Genomic DNA, 21,875 nt, shown 5'->3' on the forward strand with positions numbered 1-21,875 from the left:
GCTGTGTAAGCAGCAGGTCCTGGAAATACTGGGCTCACGATTTTTGGATATGATTCAGGGATCAGCATGACTCCACTGCAGGACCTCACTCACTGCTTGTAGCTGTTTCTCTGTGGTCATTCTGGAAGTCAAAATTCAATATGAATGCCTTGTGAGAAATGCTTTTAATGAACTATAAAAATCAGCAGTCTGAAGAGAAGGTCATTTCTGATACAGTGATTATAGTCATTTCTGCACACCAATGCCAATTAAAGACTATAGATATGTAACAAGCAGGAGACACACACTATTGCAACGGCAGCTGAATTATGACAACTGACAAAGCACAGACCTGGAAGTTGGTGATTTTGCTATGAAAAGCAGGGTTCAGCCTCCTGTGTTTCACACTCTTCTTTCAAGTGCCCTCACAGTGAACTCTCCAAAATGCTTTAATTTTAAAAAATCATTTTGAATTCATGGACCTAGTGATTGTTTATATATTTTTTTAACTCCTTCAGAAGATTAAATATTTAAGATTTTTTTTTAGATCATGGATTCGTGCAGCTTTTGAAATCTTTAGAAATAAAATTGCTCTTAATGAGACATCTGAAAACATGAACAAACACTAAAGAAACAGAGTTCTCCAGAATAATGATGCTATTGTTAAGTGATTGAATAGTTGGGAGATTAATATCATGGTGTACTGGCATGTTGGTTAATTCTAGCCATAATTTAACTGTAAAACCTACTTAAGGAAGCAGGAGGCTGAACGGCATGTCAAACACAAGGCACCCACACATAGAGCTGAACACAATAACAAATTAAGCACTATTTATGTACAGACATAGTTGGCCTTATGTTTTTTTTCTTAATCTGTGATTTAGGTAATAATTGCACTATAATTTTAACTCTCTATGCAGTTTGAATGTCTGCTTAATTGTTTTATTACCATTGTATTCAGTGATACTAATAGATGGTGCCAGTGAAATTTAGCTGTGTGTCCCTAAGTCTTTATGCACATAAGACTGGCACTGATTTAGTCTTGATAGCACATATCCTGTTTCTACTAGATTACTCTAAAATTGTTTGGCCAAAGGCTACAGGGAAATTTTAGGCCAAGTGAAAATGTATAATTTAATTTGTGAAGAGTTCTCATATACTCTAAGCTTGGCTTTTCTTTTCCTTGAACATTTTACCAAATTCCCTAAATGAGACCAAAGTGCCTTTTGCTTAAATTTTGGCATACCATGAAATGTCTTTCTGTATTAGCTATAGATTATGTGAACCTGTTGCTGTACAAAATCATGCAAAAGGGAAAGAAAACAAGAGTCTCATGTAAAGTTCAAATGTACCATTTAGCTACTTCAGTTTTAGTAATTGCAGGGTTTTACTAACCTGAAAAGTTATCTTGACTCTTAACACAAAATTAATTTCTCCTTGTACCTAAGTTCAACAAAAATGCATGGAATTTCATGAGTTTGCATTTATGTGCTTACATACATATGTGTGTCATGAAGCTGTGTTTCAGACAGTGATAAGAAAATATCCTTAGTGATCTAATTAAAATGCAGATTCTGGTTCAGTATGTTTGGGATGGTGCTTTATAACCTGCATTTTTAAGAAGCTCAAGGTGATGCCAAAGCTGTTGTTCCACAGACCACACTTTGAATACCAAATGTGAATTTGGTAAAATGTTCAAGGAAAAGAAAAGCCAAGCTTAGAGTATATGAAAACTCTTCACAAATTAAATTATACATTTTCACTTGGGCCAAAATTTCCCCATAGCCTTTGGTCAAACAATTTTAGAGTAATCTAGTAGAAATAGGATATGTGCTATCAAGACTAAATCAATGCCAGTCTTATGTGCATAAAGACTTAGGCACACAGAGCTAAATTTCACTGGCACCATGTATTAGTATCAGTGAATACAATGGAAATACAAAGCTAAATTTCCATAATTTGGAAATATTAGCTTTCCAAAAATATGTAAAAATATGATACTATTCACTTGAATAAGTGAGAATCTATTAAGAACTTTTTTCTTGGTAGAGGACTAAATAATGCTTTACCTCTTTGCCTGTTAGCTACAGTTTAATCTTTCAAGGAATGCTATTGACACTTTCAGCAACTTGGTTTCTCCCCATTACTGTGGTCTCATCTATATAAATGTATATATGTGACAATGAAAATGGCTTCAGGACCATGAAAAAGTCCATAAATTTGGTTGCTTTTATACATTTTATGGTTTTTAAGTGAACTTAGGGTCTACCGGCACTCTACATGCTGAAATTGTTGATGTGCTTGACACATTCCATTCATCAAAAAGAAACAGTGGACCAGAAGATCTCTATGTCCTCTGGCTTCTGTGGTGGCAGATTCCCCAGAAGGCTTGCGGTTTGATGGGACTTAAGCTTGTTTAGATAACTGCACACAATACCCATATGTACCTCCAGAAAGGCTCAGCTTTAAATGCAGCCATTACACTTAGAAAAACATCATGTGGCATTAACCTAATCTGGAATAAGTTAAGTAGCTCACCCTAAGTACGTGGTAGAATACAGGCAGGAGAATGGCATGAACCCGGGAGGCGGAGCTTGCAGTGAGCCGAGATTGCGCCACTGCACTCCCGCCTGGGCCACAGAGCGAGACTCCGTCTCAAAAAAAAAAAAAAAAAAAAAAAGAATACAGTAACTCTGTAGGACTGGGCTTTGGGGCTTTCCAGTATAGAAAGCCTTATAATATGTAATCTTTGAGAAATAACTTAAGATGGACACTTAATTGTATTTTCTAATTTTGTCTCTGTATTAACACCAAAAACATGGTTTTATTTGTACTGTTAAATATTTATTGCTTGGATTATTTCATACTCTCCTAACTAGTTTATTTCATATAAAATTGGCTTCCTTTTTCTTTTTGTTTTATTTACTGATGTTTGCTTGACAGTCTCATGAAATTGGTTTTCTAAGCTAGAAAAATCTTCTCCAGACCTAATGTAAATAAGCTACCTCAAATTAACAAAAATCTTATGGAGACAGAGCCATCTAAAGAAAAAGTGTTTGAAAACGAGGATGCTCTCTAGATAAAGTCATTTTTTAGTTGCTATTTTTGTGTGTATATTATAACCAAACACACACACACACTCAAGATGTTCCTCCAAAAGCATGGTGAATTATAGAGAAATGGTGAGACATAATATTACAAACATTTGTTCTTCCTAAAAATCAGACCACATATTGGGACTAGTTTATGACTCAATAAGGTTACAGTTCAGCCTTCTCGTAAATAGCAGGGAGGCCTATCTTGAAATGCCTAATTTAGATTTGTCCATCAAGTTTCATTAATGCATTATTTATTATTCTGTAAAGCCTAGAAATCTTACAAATAGTGATAACATTTTAACTCATAGTATGGGAAATATTAAAGAATTCTGCATCATTAAACATTGGTAAGGCTGTGGAGAAACTATTATTCTGTTGGTAAGACAACTACTTTGGGAAATGTGTTCTGCATGCTTCAGTGATCCCACTCCTGAGCAGATACCCTAGTAAAACTTCTGCACATTTTTACCAGTAGATAGATATGAGAATGTTAATAACGGCAATGTTTATAAGGACAAAAATAAAGGGAAGGTGTTTGGATAAACCTAAGTGAAAACAGATGGGAGATAGGATAAATAAATTGTGAATTATTTGTTTAATGGGACTCTATAAACCATTGAAAATAACAGAATTGCAGTCTCTTACACCATCATGGTTGAATTCATGATTAAAAATGTTAAGTAAAAAAAAAGTTGTAGTAAAATATGTAAGCTATGGCTCATTTAAATAGACAACGAACATGGGAAAAACTAAACCATATATATATATATATATATATACACACACACACACACACATACGTATAAGAAAACAATAAGAAAGACAAGGGATATTTTGTTGCAGAGGGATATTTTATTACAGAACACAGGGAAGCAGATAAAATGTCTGTGGGGGAAAGTGGAAGAAATGAGGTTGGACAGAGGCAAGCAAGAAAGTTCACAACTAAGCCACGTATTCTTTAAATTCTGTCGTGTGTTAATTTTTAATTTTTTACATCTTTTATATATTTATAAAACGCCTTTCACATATTTAATACTCATGTATATAGAAATATATACATACATATTTAAATAATTTACATGAAATTATATAATATATAACCTATTTTATATAAAATTATGTAATATGTAATTCAATGATTAAAATATATAAAAGAATAATATACTGATTATATTTAATTTAAACTTCAATAATTAAATATACTGAAATATAATAAATTATAACACAAATAAACAAGGTAGTATTTGTATATAAATAAACTAAAATTTAAAAATATCCATGACTAACCCCAACTTTTACCTTTTGCCTGTAATGATGCGGAAAAATACATGTTTTAAGTTTTTTGAATGTCTGTTTTAAAATTGCAATTTGACAGTAAATACTTTAAAATACCCAGCAATTATCTAACATGCAATTGAAATTCTATAGTTTCAAAGATCAAAAGAAGTCTTCAGAAGTCAAAGACTCAAAAGAAGTCTTCAGAAGACATGTCACTTCTTACATGTAGTGAATGAATTCTTTCATTGTATCAACAACTTTACATAGCTATATCAGTTATTCTCTAACAAGATTAAATCTAGTTGCTCATTGACTCCACTGTAGTGTTTGTAGGAAGACGTCTTTCTATAAGCACACATATATACAAACACCACAGATTTCCATGCTTTCTGATTTTTTTTCTAGAAACATGTAATTTACAGAAGGAGGCAATATAGGCTAGCTCAAAAGATACTTAGGGCAATACTAATTATAAAATAACCAGTAGACATGTATGTTGATAAAAATCAGCTGCTGATACTTGTATTAGTTTGAAGTTTATTGGAATGCTCATATACCGTGGAATGATGATATACTTGAAATAAAAATGACAGTAGAAATGAATTAAATGAATTGTCACTTACATATTCCTGACATTTTTTGGTATTTAGTAACTTATCACAATCAATAAACAAACACACAAATAAATTTAATAACTAATAACTAATGATTCCCTCATAAGTGTGTAAATTATAAACCACCCAGTGAATGGCATTAGTTACTGCTTACTTAATGCCTGCTTGTTTGTGCGTGTAACTTGCCCTGATAAAATTTTCTAACAGTACTAATAGATATTTATATTAAATACATTGCTTTTGGCACTGGTCAAACTTAAAAGTCACGTGGACAGGTATGGAAAGTGTTAACGCCAGAAACAAAATAATTTATGTAATAAGATTACCACTGTGTGAAACACACAAACAAAAAAATATATAGAAAAGAAAACAACATAGCATGTCTGTGTGTGAAGGAGTTATAACTAATTTACATGTTTCTGTTTTTCTACATTTTCCAACTCTGAGTTTATGGGATATGTTCCCTCTATATTGGCAAAAATAATCAACTTATGTCAGTACTCAGGTAAGAAGTAAGCTGAAGACAGTTAAGAGAATTTCATTTTTATGGGCATGCAATGTAGCTTTTCATTCATTTAATGTTAAGGAAAGTAGAAGCAATTATGTTCCTGTGGCATGTGAAAAGTACACACGACATAAATATATCAGCTTTTACTTTGGCTTCCCCATGGTTAAAGTTAAGACAAGCGAACAAGAGGCCACCTCTTGAGCAGAATATATTTCATTTTGTTGTTAGGTGAATTCCATTATGTAATGCACATCTGTAACCACAACCTATAATCCAATTGGGAAAAATCATGTAGCCTTGAAGGGAACCTACCTGGTAATAGAATCAGGCTTATTTATAAGAAATAAATATGGGCATACAGCTTATATACTATGCATCTCAAAACTACTATTTTTATTGCTGTAATGAATTTTATATCATGAGGACTTAGTTTTTTTTTTTTGGTAATTACTGTCCTTTGATATGGCTTTCATATTGTGTCTTCTTAGACACAATAAAATCCAACATGTTATCTGATAATTTATTCTCATCTCTAATGTGTACTTCTGTTTGCATATTTTTTCTTTATTCAGCTTGTGTCAGATGGTTCTAAATTTAAAAGTATTTTAGGAACTTTAAACATAACAGTTAAATTTCCTGGGAGAATGATGAATAGAAAGCATTTCGTACTTCTCCATGTCTATGTATCTCATCCTCACTAGAAAACATTGTTAGCTTCTGCCATCAATGCTACTATTTTCCGCACATTTTTATTGAAAAGTAACAAGTAGATAGAAAATTGTACTAATCGTCAGTATATAGTTTGTTGTATTTTCACAAACTGAACACATCCATGTAACCAGCAGCCAAATCATGAAACAGAACATGACCAGCATAGGAAAAACCCTTTATGCCTCTTCTAATTTTTTTTTTTTGAAATGGAGTCTCGCTCTGTCGACCAGGCTGCTGGAGTGCAATGGCGTGATCTTGGCTCACTGCAACCTCCACTTCCCAGGTTCAAGCGATTCCCGACTCAGCTTCCTGAGTAGCTGGGATTACAGGCGCCCGTGATCACGGCCAGCTAATTTTGGTATTTTTAGTAGAGATGGCGTTTTACCATGTTGACCAGACTGGTCTTGAACTCCTGACTTCAAGTGATCTGCCCGCCTTGGCCTCCCAAAGTGCTAGTGTGTCCGGAAGTGGTGGGTTCTTGGTCTCACTGACTTCGAAAGAAGCCGTGGACCCTCGCTGTGAGTGTTACAACTCTTAAGGTGGCACGTCTGGAGTTTGTACCTTCTGATGTTCGTATGTGTTCGGAGTTTCTTCCTTCTGGTGGGTTCGTGGTCTCACTGGCTCAGGAGTGAAGCTGCAGACCTTTGTGGTGAGTGTTACAGCTCTTAAGGCGGCGTGTCTGGAGTTGTTAGTTCCTCCCAGTGGGTTCGTGGTCTCGCTGGCTTCAGGAGTGAAGCTGCAGACCTTCACGGTGAGTGTTACAGCTCATAAAGGCAGTGTGGACCCAAACAGTGAGCAGCAGCAAGATTTATTGCAAAGAGCGAAAGAGCAAAGCTTCCACAGCCTGCAAGCGGTCCCAAGCGGTTGCCACGGCTGGCTTGGACAGCCTGCTTTTATTCTCTTATCTGGCCCCACCCACATCCTGCTGATTGGTAGAGCCGAGTGGTCTGTTTTGACAGGGCGCTGATTGGTGCGTTTACAATCCCTGAGCTAGACACAAAAGTTCTCCACCTCCCCACCAGATTAGCTAGATACAGAGTGTCCACACAAAGGTTCTCCATGTCCCCATCAGAGTAGCTAGATACGGAGTGTGGATTGGTGCATTCACAAACCTTGAGCTAGACACAGGGTGCTGATTGGTGTGTTTACAAACCTTGAGCTAGATAGAGAGTGCCGATTGGTGTATTTACAATCCCTTAGCTAGACATAAAGATTCTCCAAGTCCCCACCAGAGTAGCTAGTTACAGAGTGTCGATAGGTGCATTCACAAACCCTGAGCTAGACACAGGGTGCTGATTGGTGTGTTTACAAACCTTGAGCTAGAGACAGAGTGCTGATTGGTGTATTTACAATCCCTTAGCTAGACATAAAGGTTCTCCAAGTCCCCACCAGAGTAGCTAGATACAGAGTATCAATTCACAAACCCTTAGCTAGACATAAAGGTTCTCCAAGTTCCCACTAGACTCAGGACCCCAGCTGGCTTCACCCAGTGGATCCCGCAGGGAGGCCGCAGGTGGAGCTGCCTGCCAGTCCGGCGCCGTGCGCCTTCACTCCTCAGCCCTTGGGTGGTTGATGGGACTGGACGCCGTGGAACGGGGTGGCGCTCGTTGGGGAGGCTTGGGCGCACAGGAGCCCACGGAGAAGGGGAGGCTCAGGCATGGCGTGCTGCAGGTCCTGAGCCCTGCCCCTCGGGGAGGCAGCTAAGGCGCGGTGAGAAATTGAGTGCAGCGCCGGTGGGCCGGCACTGCTGGGGGACCCAGTACACCCTCCGCAGCCGCTGGCCCAGGTGCTAAGCCGCTCATTGCCCGGGGCCGGCAGGGCTGGCCAGCCCCTCCAAGTGTGGGGCCCACCAAGCCCACGCCCACCTGGAAGTCCAGCTGGCCCGCAAGCACCGCGCACAGCCCCGGTTTCCGCTCACGCCTCTCCCTCCATACCTCTCTGCAAGCTGAGGGAGCCAGCTCTGGCCTTGGCCAGACCAGAAAGGGGCTCCCACAGTGCAGTGGTGGGCTGAAGGGCTCCTCAAGCGCCACCAAAGTGGGAGCCCAGGCAGAGGAGACGCCGAGAGCGAGCAAGGGCTGCGAGGGCTGCCAGCACGCTGTCACCTCTTACTAGGATTACAGGCATGAACTACTGCGCCCAGCGCCTCTTCTAATTTTTCATCTCTGCCAAGGATAACCACGATCCTGACTTCTAATACATTAGTTTACATAAATGCAATTGTAGACCATATACTTTTGTTTATCTGGTGTCTTTTGCTCTGCATTGTTTGAGGATTCACCCACAATTGTTGCTTGTAGCTCTAGTTTGTTATTCTCGTAGTGGTATGGTATTCCATTGTTTGAATAAACCTAATATATTTATCTGTTCTATTATTAATAAGCATTTGGGTAGTTTCCAGTTTTAGGCTGCTGATGAATATTCTTATATTTGTAAACAATATGTTTCGTACAAGGGATTACTACAAGAAAAAAGAAACACAGCTTCCCTAATAATTTTATCTGATGTGGATGTAGCAGAAAAAAGATTCAAGTTTAACTTTTCTTTTAAGTTGATTGTTTACATAGGATTAACATCCTCATTTTTGCCTATTTTACAACTTACGTTGAACACCTATTTTGTGCTGTGTTTTGTGTGATGACTGGGTGACACAGACAAGGAAGGCACAATTTATGTTTTCAAGTAACTCTCAGAAATAAGTATGTGCTTACCATATAGTAGGGACAGTGCTACGAAGAGGCGTACTCGTCTAGAAGAAGCTTTTAATTCAGCTAAAAGAAAGATGGTGAGTGAAATATTTATAGAGGAGACCATTAAACTAAAATTAGACAAAGCAAGTTGTGAGTAGAGAGGCAGGAGGAAAGGAAGAGAATTCTTGGCTGATGGAATTGCAACATAGCAGGGAACATTTTAGATACTTCCCATGATTGAATTTGGTTGTATTTAAGGGGTCACATTGGGGAGTGATGGAAATATAAAGAATAGAAAGAGAATCTGAGCTTAGTGGGGAAAAACTGATATAGTATAAATAAGATATATAAAGCATTGTGAAGGGCTAAAGAATTATTAAAACACAAGAAGCTTCTTGCATAATTCACTGAGATAATATTGCAACCCAGCTGAGCAAAGTGATACATATGGTAATGAAAGGTTTATTATGGTATAAATAGTGTCTGTAATGGATGCTTAAGGCATAATTAAATACCAAAATTAAGAGGAATAATTAGTCAAGTACAATGCATTTGTCAGTAAGTGATTGGCTTTAATAAATTTCTTTTCTTTTTTTTTTTTTTTTTTTTTTTTTTTGGAGACAGAGTCTTGCTCTGTCACCCAGGCTGGAGTGCAATGGCGTGTTCTTGTCTCACTGCTGCAAACTCCACCTCCCAGATTCAAGCAATTCTCCTTCTTCAGCCTCTGGAGTAGCTGGGACTACAGGTGCACACCACCAAGCCCAGCTAATTTTTTGTAGTTTTCGTAGGGATGGGGTTTTACTGTGTTGCTCAGGCTGGTCACGAACCCTTGAGCTCAGGCAATCCGTCCAGCTCAGCCTCCCAAAGTGCTGGGATTACAGGCGTGAATCACTGCGCCCAGCCAATTTCTCCTTTTCTTATTTACACCACAATTAAGAGTGGTTGGTTTTATCTTTCCTCCAGGAACATTACCAAATCATGAAACATTTACCGTATATCTACTAGACATAAATATCCTTTGCATCATAAACGTATAAAGCACGGGGTATCTCCTAAAGGATTATGGGATGTGATAGGTGCCTAAGTACAAAGATTCATAGTCATAGATATTTCAAGAAAGTATGAAAGCAGTGCTTTGGATTGTGAGAGTACAGAAATCAGGTCATATTGAGAGCATTATGTGGGGCCATGTGTTGGAAGTTAGATAAATATATTTAAGCTTATTAAAAAAAACAGTTGATCTGGTAAAAAGATCTATAAGACAACATTACATTCTTCCTGGCATGCAGAGAGCGGCTGAATTTTTCTTGCATTTTTCCTTCAGCCCATGACCCTCCTAAATGGCACAAACAAAAAGGCATCCTAGGTGTGTTCTTTGTCATGTAAAACATCCCCCACTGACTCCCTGTGGAATGAAAGGCATGCACTCAGGGGAGTGTGCACACCTGCAGTAATGAGAAGGATTAAGGCAAACAAGTGAACCAGAAGTCACTGATACTTCACTTGAGACAGCACTACACAAACTTCGCAGTCTACTCTGTTTCTTGATTATGCTTTATGGAATCTAATTATAACATAAGCCTGAAATTTCTGACCAATAGGCAATTAAAAGATTGTGCATGACCCCATGAACTATTGTTTTTGAGTATCTATTATAAGCCTATTATTGAGCTAGAAGACTTTACATACTCTTTTAGGTCTTCTCACATACCTCACCACCAGTGAGGTAGTTATATACATTTTACATAGAATTTTAAAAGTTCTCTGGATTATACAGAGTCTATAAAGCCAATAATTTTCACATAGGTAGTTGAACTACACCATTGATTTATGCGATTATGAATTATTTAACTAAAGACTGGACAATGGGCTCCCTAGTATAGTTCCACAAGGATTGATCTTTTGGAGTGACAAATAACAGCTTTACCTAGTATGCATCTCAAAATTTAATACAAGGAGATTAACGTATTGACAAAATAGCTGTGGTCTCTTTCACTTGGGTACTTCATCTTATACATTTTTAGAAATAAGAAAAACAGAGTTAAAAGCTGGCCTTGATTTTATCTTTTCTGCTTTTTCTATGTATGTAATTTTTTTAAAAAATGAAAATCACCTTCATGGAACTAGTTATTTCTGCATTATATGGCTTTGTGTATTTTGCCTTTTGTGGGTTCTGAATCTTTAAATGAAGCATGCATTCTTGTATTACTTAATCACAGAAATGCAATTTGAGTGTTACGAAGCTCAGAAAGATTCTACAGACATCTCAAAACTGTCATTCTTTTACAGACAAATCTCCCTGAGAAATACATCATTGAGTTATTTGTATTAGGTACTTATTCATAGTAATACTCAAAACTGTGTATCTATTAAAAAGCTTACAGCAGCTGCTACAGTACACGGAATTTCTCTTTTAGCATTTTAACTCATTTTTTTTCCTTTGAGTGTCCTTGCAGTTTTAAAAATAATACAAATTTCATAAAGTATTTTACAGTCAGTATTTTTAAACTCTGTTTTAGTTTGACCCTTGAGTGATATTATAGCTCACTCTCTTTGTGGATGAAATGAAGGAAATGTGCTCAACATAATGTATAAAAAGCAATGTATCTTTATCAGCAGAGTATGCACTTTATCACTTTGCGAAATAGGAGGCATACCACTGTACCTAGACATACTTGACTCCCATAGCCATCCTAATCATCTTGTTTCATGTTCAAGGTGTAATATATGGTATCCACTAATCTATTCACTCATTTAATGGACATGTATTGAGCCCTATGTGTAGGGTCAGGGATATAACAAACAAACAAACAAAAACATTATGCTCTGCTCTTGAAGAACTCATCCTCATTGTTAGGATAAGAAAAGATACAATATAGTACGATACAATACAGTACTAATAAAATACAGCATTTTATCATTGATACAATTAATGATCCAATTGCCATCTCTAATAATAAAGATATGCCCAAAATCCTATTGGATCATAACCACAATTAAAATTAGCTACTTGGGGATGAGAAAAAAAAATGAGAGATATGTCAGTTGAGTAGGGATGAGGAGAATGAGGTTAGTGATATAGATAATGTTTATTTTTTCTTTTTCTTTTTCTTTTTTGAGAGAGGGTCTCACTCTGTCACCTAGGCTGGAGTGCAGTCGTGCGATCTCAGTTCACTGCAACCTCTGCCTCCTGGGCTCAAGTGATCCTCCCACCTCACCCTGCTAAGTAGCTGGGATCACAGGAATGCACCACGATGCCTGGTTAAGTTTTGTATTTTTTTCTGTAGAGATGGGATTTCACCATGTTGCCCAGGCTGGTCTGAAACTCCTGAGCTCATGCCATCCACTGACCTTGGCCTCCCAAAGTGCTGGGATTACAGGTGTGAGCCACCACGCCCAGCCCAAAGACAATTTGGAGGAGGTTAGAATGAAACTAAGTGACCCATGCTAGGCTTGGGAGCTACCACCTCATTAGCAACATATAACTTCTTTGAAAACCTAATATGTGGTTTGGAACTGTGCTTGCAGAAACAGTGAGAACCAACTGTCAGTCTATTTGGGCTACTATAGCAAAATGCTACAAACCTGGTGGCTTATATAAAATAAAAATTTATATTTCACAGTGCTGGAGGCTGAGAAGTTCAAGATGAAGGCAGCAGCAGGTTCATTGTCTAATGAGGGCCCCATTTTCTGGTTCCTAAATGGTGCCTTCCAGCTTTGTCCTCACATGATGGAAGTGACAAGGTAGCTTGCTGGGCCCTCTTTCATAAAGGCACTAATCGCATTCTTGAGGGCTCCACCCTCATGACCTAATCACCTCCCAAAGGCCCCATCTCCTAACACCATCATATTAGTGATTGGGTTTCAACAGATGCATTTTGGGAAAATACAAACATTCATACTGTAGCACCAAGAATGTGCTATAAACAGCTGACTTCCACTCTACTGAAATGTGGCTCTGAAAATGGTTACATATGTTGCAGATTTAATGGAGTTTTCTCTTAAAACTGAGACTGTAGATGATGTCAGGATTTTCAGAATCAGATTTGATGTCTTCTCAAATAGCAGATGTAAAATCTGCTGTGAAGCTATGTTTTCCATTATGTATTCGGTTGATGTTGGATACACAGTTGTACTAGAATGTGCTACATATTGTGAAGCCATAAGCTGCTTCAAGGAACAAGTTTCTTTAGAAGGAAGTTCTAACAAGCAGTGGTAAATATGCAGCTATGTTATTTCCAAGGAATCTTGGTAATTTTTCTGCGTTTTAAAGGACTAGTCATGTCCAATGCAAACCTTACACATGTTTTTTTGTGGCATCTTGACTGGCCAGAGGACTGAATTTTATCTGAGCTTATTCACTATACATAGGGACAGCATGAAATCAAAGAAAGAGTAGAGATTTTGAAGCCAAATGTAATTGAATTTAAATATAAGCAATATAACTTAAGTGCTGCATGAACTTAGTCAAGTAACTTAATATACCTAAATTTAATTATTTCATGTTAAATAAATGAAAATAATATCAACTAATTATGTAGGCATGAGAATTTGCAATAAATATATATACTGCTCTCTGTCACATAGCAGGTGTTCAGTTAATAGCATATGTAATGTATATGTGTATGTGTATATATATTATATATGTAATATACAATGTATATATACATGTAATCCAATCGTTAGTGGGTGTTTCTGATATGGAAAATGTTATCAAGTCCATAAAAATTACTGAGAAATTTAAAGATGTTCATGGAGGCTTATTATGCATCAAGCTCTATACTGATCTGGGCCTCTTTAAAATGAAGGTCTCATTGAAGAGAAAATCTCATGGGGGAATCAACAGACAACATACAAAATAATAAATATATAAATAAAGTACTGGGTGCTTTCATACAGGCTGTGAGCACAGCAGCTATTCAGATTTGAGAGAAATAATTGGTGATCAAATAAGTCAAAACATGGAATTTAGTTTTGAAGGACCTGTATTATTTAGCAAGAAAAGGGGAAATTAGACAATACTTCCAAGATCACAAACAGATTCTTCAGGCTCAGTCAGCTTGGAAATTTTTTTATTTTTCCTTTGCATTGCTTTGTAAAATCTCTAAACCAACCTTAAAAAATTGGGAAATTTAGCCTAAAAATCAAGGTCTTTCAAAAAAATCAGAAGGCCTGGAAATGCTGAGATTATATTTGTTTATGGTAATACTGGTTGAGCTGACAAGCAGATGTCACATCAGTTGAAGCGTAAGTTCTCCAGGTCCTCATGGTCTCTATCCAGTATCCATTTCAATACCTGACTAGTTTCTGCCCTAAAAATACTTTCAGAGAAAAGAAAAAGGCGAAGATGGTAAGTTGAACTTTGTTGTGTCATTTGAGATGATCATTCAGCATAAAGGAGAAATATCTAATAACTCTAACTGGAGATTCAGGACTGAGGATTGAGGGTGAAGGCAGATCTGGAGAGGAAATTTTGAGAGTGAAACACAAAGAAATGGGAATTCAAAGCATGATAATAAAGAAGATTTGTAATACAGTTGTTCTTAAAGTGTGGTCCTGGGATCAACTCATGCCCAGTCTCAGACAAACTGAATCAGAAACTTGGGGGTTGAGGCCCCAGATTTATAAGAAGCCACCCAGATGTTCCAATGCACATTACATTTTGAGAATTATTACTGTAGTGGATATTGTAGCACCAAAACTCAACTGGACTGAGGATTCAGCTTGTCTACACACACTTTCTGGAACATGATGGAAGAGAAGGGGTAAGTGATGGAGATAAGGGAAAAAGTACAGGCAAGAAAAAAAGAACCAGATGAAGGTAATGCATGGATCCCAGGGAAAGGATATTTCAAGAGGAAGCTATTTAGGAGGTCAAATGGTGCCAAGAAGTCAATGCTAGTAACTGAATATTTTTACCAATTAGAAAGTTACTGTTCACTTTTCAAAGTATTGTTCCAACAGAAGTCAGTGTTTAGGAATTAAGCAGAAACTGGATAATACAAAGAAAGAAGTAGCTTGAGTAGAGCAATCATTCAAGAAAAGTCTGGCAGTAAATGAAAAGAGAGAAACCCTATGATAACCAGTGCATGGATGGAAAGGATTTGCACATGTTTAAGGGCAGGCAGAGGGGAAAGAGCCCTGGCATTTGGGAAAAAGCATGTACATTTCAGAGAAATATAGGTGATAGGGGAACAGGTCACAGACATCACAGGGATGAATACCAATTGGGGAGAAAAGGAGAAGCAGGTCTTCTTTTGAGACAGTAGAATGGCAGGTGGCACTAGAGCTGAGAGGCAACAAGTGTTGGCAGAGCCTGGGCTCTGTAGCTGGTCTGTCTGAGATTGGATCCTGCTTTTGCTACTTCCTAGTCATGTGACCCTGGGAAAGTTACTTACCCTGTGGCTGGCTCAGTGTCCTCATTTGTAAAATGTAGTTAGACATAGTGCCTCCCTCATGGGTTTGTTGCAATGATTAACATGAGTTGAAAAATGTAGAGAACTTAGAAAAAGGGCTAGTGTCTAGGAAGTGTTATAAAAGTAGGTGCCAGCTAAATGAAACACAGTGGGCTGGAGATGAGAGGCTTTGAAAGGGATACCCATGAATTCCTGAGAGACCTTTAAAACCTCCAAAATCTGAAAGCCACTTACATAAGAACTTGAGAATTGATACTACATGGTTAGGTTCTAGAAGGCAAATGGTTCTGGAGATGGGGTACTGTTCAAGATCAACTATGCATGAACAAATGACGAGTTGATGGCAGTGAGAACCAAGAAATGGTCAAGATGTGGTCAACCAGGTATAATGGCTTTCTTGGGTGATGGCCAGGAAAGGAGACAATAGAAAACAGGGTTGAATAGAGGTACTGAAGTAGAGCGGTGGATCCTGGTGGAAAGATTAGGAGGGACAAGCATATGGGAAGGTAGTGGAGACAGCATTCAAGTGGCCTGGAGAACAGTCTGAGCAAGTAACTAGGTATTGGCAGAAGGAGACTGAGTGAGTGAAGAAGAAACTGTGAATTGACTTGGAGTACAAATTAGAAAGCATAAATGCTAAATCATGTGCTTCCTTGGGGCCTCTAGAAGCATTGAACTGGGACATGCTGGCTCTATCAAATGGTTATAAGATACTAGTGTCTGAGTTATTATTTTATGCTATACAGTAAATGTATAGGTAATAAGGGAGGGTTTAATAAGAGAAAGGAATCAATTTTAACATGTCACACATTGTGCTAGGAGTTTTAATACATACTATTTTATTTCATTTTTACAGTTGCTATAGAAAACAGAACATAGTAATCATACAGATCAAGGAACAGGTGCTGAGGGGTTCAGTAATTTGCCCTAGGTCATGTGGGTGGGAGAGTTCAGATTCAAGTCTATATTAATTGATTCTAAACCTCATCCTCTTTCTATATTAGTTGGCCAAATATTAAAGAATGTTAAATATGCTGAAATGCATTGGAATCAGTTGTAGAAGGTACTCAGATGCATGTGAGGTTTCTGACTCTATTGGTATGGAAATCCCTTTCTCATAAACTTTTGCTAAGGTGACAGGTTATATATATCCCCAAATTACATAACCCAACTATATAACCTAAAGCATAACCCAAGAGTTACTAATTCTGAGAACCAGCAAATAAGTGATTTTCTTTTGATTTTAGAACTTGAAAGTATGCATTTTTGGTCTGCTATTTTTGTGCCAGATTTACATCTATTTCTAATTAAAGAACAAGGAAAGGCACAAACCAGTTACTAATCATTATCTGCTTGCCATTTTTCCTCACAAGATTTTCACTGTAATTCAGTCAAACTACTACTTAGCAACTAGTTATTTCAAGTGGCAGAAGAGATTTACATAGGCATTGCCAATGTTTTCTTTGGACTTTGTTTCTAGAAGGTATCTGAAAACAAATTTCAAAACAGCTATACTTGAGTTGTAAGTTGTTACTATATTGGCTAAATGAGGAATATCGTCAGGCAAAACTCTGAAAAAGTACACAGTCTACCATTTTCTTTCTTTCTTTTTTTTTTTGAGACGGAGTGTCGCTCTGTCACCCAGGCTGGAGTGCAGTGGCACGATCTCGGCTCACTGCAATCTTTGCCTCCCAGGTTCAAGTGATTCTCCTGCCTCAGCCTCCTGAATAGCTGGGATTACAGGTGTGCACCACCACGCCTGGCTATTTTTTGTATTTTTAGTATAGACGACGTTTCACCACGTTGGTCAGGCTGGTCTCGAACTCCTAACCTCGTGATCTACCCACCTAGGTCTCCCAAAGTACTGGGATTACAGACGTGAGCCACCGCCCCCAGCCTACCATTTTCAATTTAAAGTATTATATGAAGGAAAATTTGTTTGAAGTTTTAAAAGTAGTTCTCCATATCGACGGAAAGTTCCCTTAGTCGAGATCGAGACCATCCTGGCTAACACGGTGAAACCCTGTCTCTACTAAAAAAAATACAAAAAAATTAGCCGGGCTTGGGGGCGGGCGCCTGTAGTCCCAGCTACTCGGGAGGCTGAGGCAGGAGAATGGCGTGAACCCGGGAGGCGGAGCTTGCAGTGAGCCGAGATCGCGTCACTGCACTCCAGCCTGGGCGACAGAGCAACTTCGTCTTAACAAAAAAAAAAAAAAAAAAAAAAAAAAAGAAAAAGAATGAAAGTTCCCTTAGTCTCTGGAGTATTGCAAATAACAAACCACATTCTTTGCTGTTTGTGTGTTAGTCTTTTGGAGCAGTGGTTCTCAAAGCACCATCAGCAGTATCAACCTTACCTGGGATCTTGTTAGAAATGCAAACTCTCCAGGCCCACCTCATATCTACTGAGTCAGATTTCTGGGGGTGGAGTCTAGCAACCTGTGTTAATAAGCCTCCTAAGAGGTTCTGCTGCCCATTGAACATGGAGAACCACTTACTTTGAGTATATCAAACTCGAAATGCTGTTTGTAGCCCTAGGTTCCTGCTGAAGCTCTTTGTAGCATGAAAATAGAAATTTACTAAGTAGTAATACACTGACGTGAAAAAAGACTCATTTTTTTAACAATTGTTTTTCTAATCTCTAAGACATATAAAAATCATTCCTCATTGACAAAATATTGCCCCTTCTTCAAACACTTCCTCTTCTAGGAACTTTTCTCCAAATCTCCCAGCTAGATAATCTTATTTTGTGTTCTTTGTAAGGTATTAGCCTGAAATAGTATGTTAATAAAAGACGTTTTAGTTTGCACAATTGACATGTAAAGTTTACTTGGTGTGGATGCATGATCACAGAGTTTGATTATCTTTCCGGGGAAAGAAACACTGCCCAGATTACAAGACCAAGGACCAGGTTCTGGATTATTTGTTGTCTGCTCTTTGTAACACTGTGAGACTTCTAGGCTTCTGTTATCATATACAAATGTTAGATGAGAAAGAGCTTGAAGGTCTTAGGTAAGAGCTTGGAAGGGACAAGTGCAAAATCATTGAGCAAAGCATTTTAAAAAGGACTCTTGTCTGATGAATCCTCTCACCTCTGTTCTTTTTGCAAAGCTCAGGAGGCCTTGGAGAGAAGATTATTGTGTTAGTTTGTTAGAACTGCCATAACAAAGTACCACAGACTGGGTGGCTTCATGAAAATATATTATTTTCTCACAGTTTTGAAGTGGGAAATACAAGATCAAGGTATTGGCACCATTGCTGCTTCTAAAGCCTTTCTCTTTTTCTTGTAAATGGCTGCCTTCTCTCTATGACTTCATATGGTCTTTATGTGCCTGTCTCTGCTTATAAGGACAACGATCATATTGGATTCGGGGCTATCGTATAACCTTATTTTACCTTAATTACCTCTTTAAAGGCTCTGTCTCCAAATACAGTCACATTCTGAGGTAGTGAGGATTACAATTTTAACATATTAATTTTGAGGGGACAAAATTCAGTCCATAACAATTATGCATGACTTTGATGACCCATTTGTAGATTGAACTTGTTAAAACTTCAGAATATAAATGGGTTGTAAACTTGTAGGTGAAACGTGGCTGATGTATTCCATCAGAGAGATAGCCCTACAACATTCCAACTGGGTCCCTAAAGCTACAGATATGCTCCATTACCATCCCCAAATGCCAAAGAATGAATGAGCCATCTAGAAGTAGGCAAACAACCACATTTGCTAAAAGGATAATGTTTCATCCATTAAATAAATGTGATACCTTTTTCTAGTCTGGTATCAATATAGAAGGCATGTGAAAAATGAGTTAGCTGAGAGTTAATTGACTGTGGAGACTCTATTTTCAGTCTCTGCCTGTATTTTTTGAATTAATATACACAGTGGGTGATTCAGCAAAAAGGGTTTAAAAAGAAATTCTTTATTGAAGGATCCCACCAATTTGATGTCTTCATAATTCATGAAGAGTAGACCCATAATAACTCTATTTTATCTTCAGCTTCGAAAATAAAAGATGCCATTAGTTTAAATTAGGCTTGTATGTGGAATAATCAAGTGTATCAACAAATATAGTTTGACTCAGATGCTGTTTAAGAATAAATGCCAGAAAAGAACTGGCTATTTCTCTTAAAAAATTAAATATGAAAATTATATTGACAAGCTAGGGTAAAAGTGTTTTAAAAAGTTGATAGACAATATATGCATTTATAAAATTCAATTATGAAAACTCAAAAATGTAATAAGCAAATAGTTACTGTAGACTAGCTACTCTTTTAAAGCGTACTCTTAGAATATAAAGAAAATAGAATATAAGAAATATCATTAGAGACCTGGCTGTATTTGAATATAAAGATAATGTCATTAGAGACCTGGCTATATTTGTAGAATATATGAGCACTCAGGATAGTTGGTGAATATGTAGGTATGGGGTTGCCAAAAAGCATCTTTGCAATGCTGTGTTAGGGAGTCCCTACTTTGGCTAGAGAAGGCCCACATAGAAAGAACTATAGTATAAAATGTATTTACTTCATTTATTTGTTTCCCTTGAAAAGTTCAAACCCCCAAGGAAGTAGACTGTGGATAGTATTTTATCTCCTCTAGCTGTAAGAAATGAAAGGCTAGATAAGTGAATTGGATTTGTCTGAAAGCTTCTGGAGTCAGGAGGCACATGGGACTTGTGCTCAGGTGTCTATTTCCAGGCATTATTCAGCAATTTGGTCACATAATTTTCTCTAATATTAGATTTCTGCTTCCAATGGTGGGTGGCATAGTTGAAGAAAAAATTTTATGAAGACATAAGGTCTTGATCTAAACCCTAAGAAGGGAAAGAGTAAGTAAATGAGGTTATATACCTGAAGGCATACTTTTTTACTTCAGAAATTTTTATTTTCCTTTGGAGTGTATAAAATCATGTACTTTTAATCTGTAGAGTAGTTTTCATTCTAATCTACTAGTATACTTTGATAAAAACATAATTTCATAGGTATATTACATTCGTGGGTCTCGTGTTTATGGTGGTTACGTCTTTTAAAAAAAAATCTAAACCTTATTTATCTACATCAGTTGTTGACTTTGCAGATCATAGAGAATACAGAGCCAGTCACGCAGAAAGTACCTGTTTGTCATCCTGAGAGTTCAGACATGAACTGTAACCAGTGGCCCATTAAGTACCTTCTCTTGTTGTTTAAAGCATATCCTAGCTTTGCAAATTAATTGTTAATGCAGAATGTTGTAACGGAGCCATGGAATGAAATTCCTGTTACTCCAGTCCTAGTAGATGTTGCGTCAAGTACTCTGAGTTGTGTTCCATTGTTTTGTGATTCTGTGCTGTCGGAAAGTCTGGCCTAGAGAGTGTTTAGAAATAAGGAAATCAAGAAATAGTATGGTTTGCTTTTTTGGACTGTGTGTGTGATTTTCCATTGATAGTAATATTGTAATAATTTCTGAGAAATACAATTCTTTTTCTTTGTTTATAAAAAAGTTACTTGTCAAAATACTCACAAATGCTTTCCATAAGAAAACATTTAACATTTTTTGCTGTAAAAATGATTACATATACTACATGTAATGCAGTAGAGGACATTCTTGTAATATTGATACAGTAGGACAATATGCATGCCATTGACTATTGTTAACAGTCCAGTTGTGAGATGAAATCCACTATGAAACACAGTAATGTTTAATTTCATATTTAAGACAGAGCTAAATTTCAGTTTAGAAGGTTCTTATATAAAAATTTCAGGAGCACCTTTATAAACCAATTAAGAAGGATTTTTGTCTTAAGGGTTTATGTGCCTGGTGTAAGGTAGTTATACCTGGTCTAATTTTTTTTCTTTTTCTGATTTTTACTTCTCACATATTGTATTAATGGTGCTTGGTGTGGAAAAAAAAGATGCAGTGACATTTTCTTCTCTTATCCCTTATTTTCTACTCTAAGATACATACAATTTTGCAAATATTTATTTACCTTAATAGCTCAAACCTAGCTAACATTACAGCTAGTTAATGGGTATGATTGTAGGTACGATGAATCATTGTCTAGTAAAGAGACTGTTCAAATATGATTTTATTTTGCTGGTTATTTTCCCAACAGAGAGACTCTTGGGGGGAAATAGAGCTCCAAAAAGAGTGTTTTGGGGGAGATGGGAAAGGGAGGATTGGGAGTTTTTAAAGGGAATAATCTCGTGTGGTAATAGGCATGAGGTAATAGTCATTTTGATAATATGAAACAAACAAAAAAGCTTCGAACAGGTGAGTATCTGTACAATTAGGTAGAGTGAGAACATAATGAAATCCCTAACATTTAAAACTAACGATGTAAACTGTAAATGTAATTATCTTTTAGCAAATAACTTTACATGTCAATTTTCTCAGTGGAAGGTTTTGACAGTCTAAGTAGTAATGTTTGAAGCTTTGGGGACAGAATCTTTACCCCCTTCCACTTCTCATCATTCTCAGAGAATGCCAAGGGCTGGAGACATTTTTATATAGCTGATAGCAGGGAGCGCATCATTGGAAGAAGAGCTAACATTAATAATACTTACTCTGTGTCGGCCACTGTCCTCAGCACGTTAGATAAACC

General features: G+C 37.3%; 1 protein-coding gene across 15 annotated transcripts in view; it reads left to right on the plus strand.

Annotated features, from left to right (window-relative positions):
• RBMS3 (RNA binding motif single stranded interacting protein 3) overlaps positions 1-21,875 on the plus strand; it is a 1,471,465-nt gene that overhangs the window by 898,498 nt on the left and 551,092 nt on the right. The window lies entirely within an intron of this gene.

The sequence above is a fragment of the Pan troglodytes genome, chromosome 2 (assembly GCF_028858775.2).
Source record: "Pan troglodytes isolate AG18354 chromosome 2, NHGRI_mPanTro3-v2.0_pri, whole genome shotgun sequence".
NCBI lineage: Eukaryota > Metazoa > Chordata > Mammalia > Primates > Hominidae > Pan > Pan troglodytes.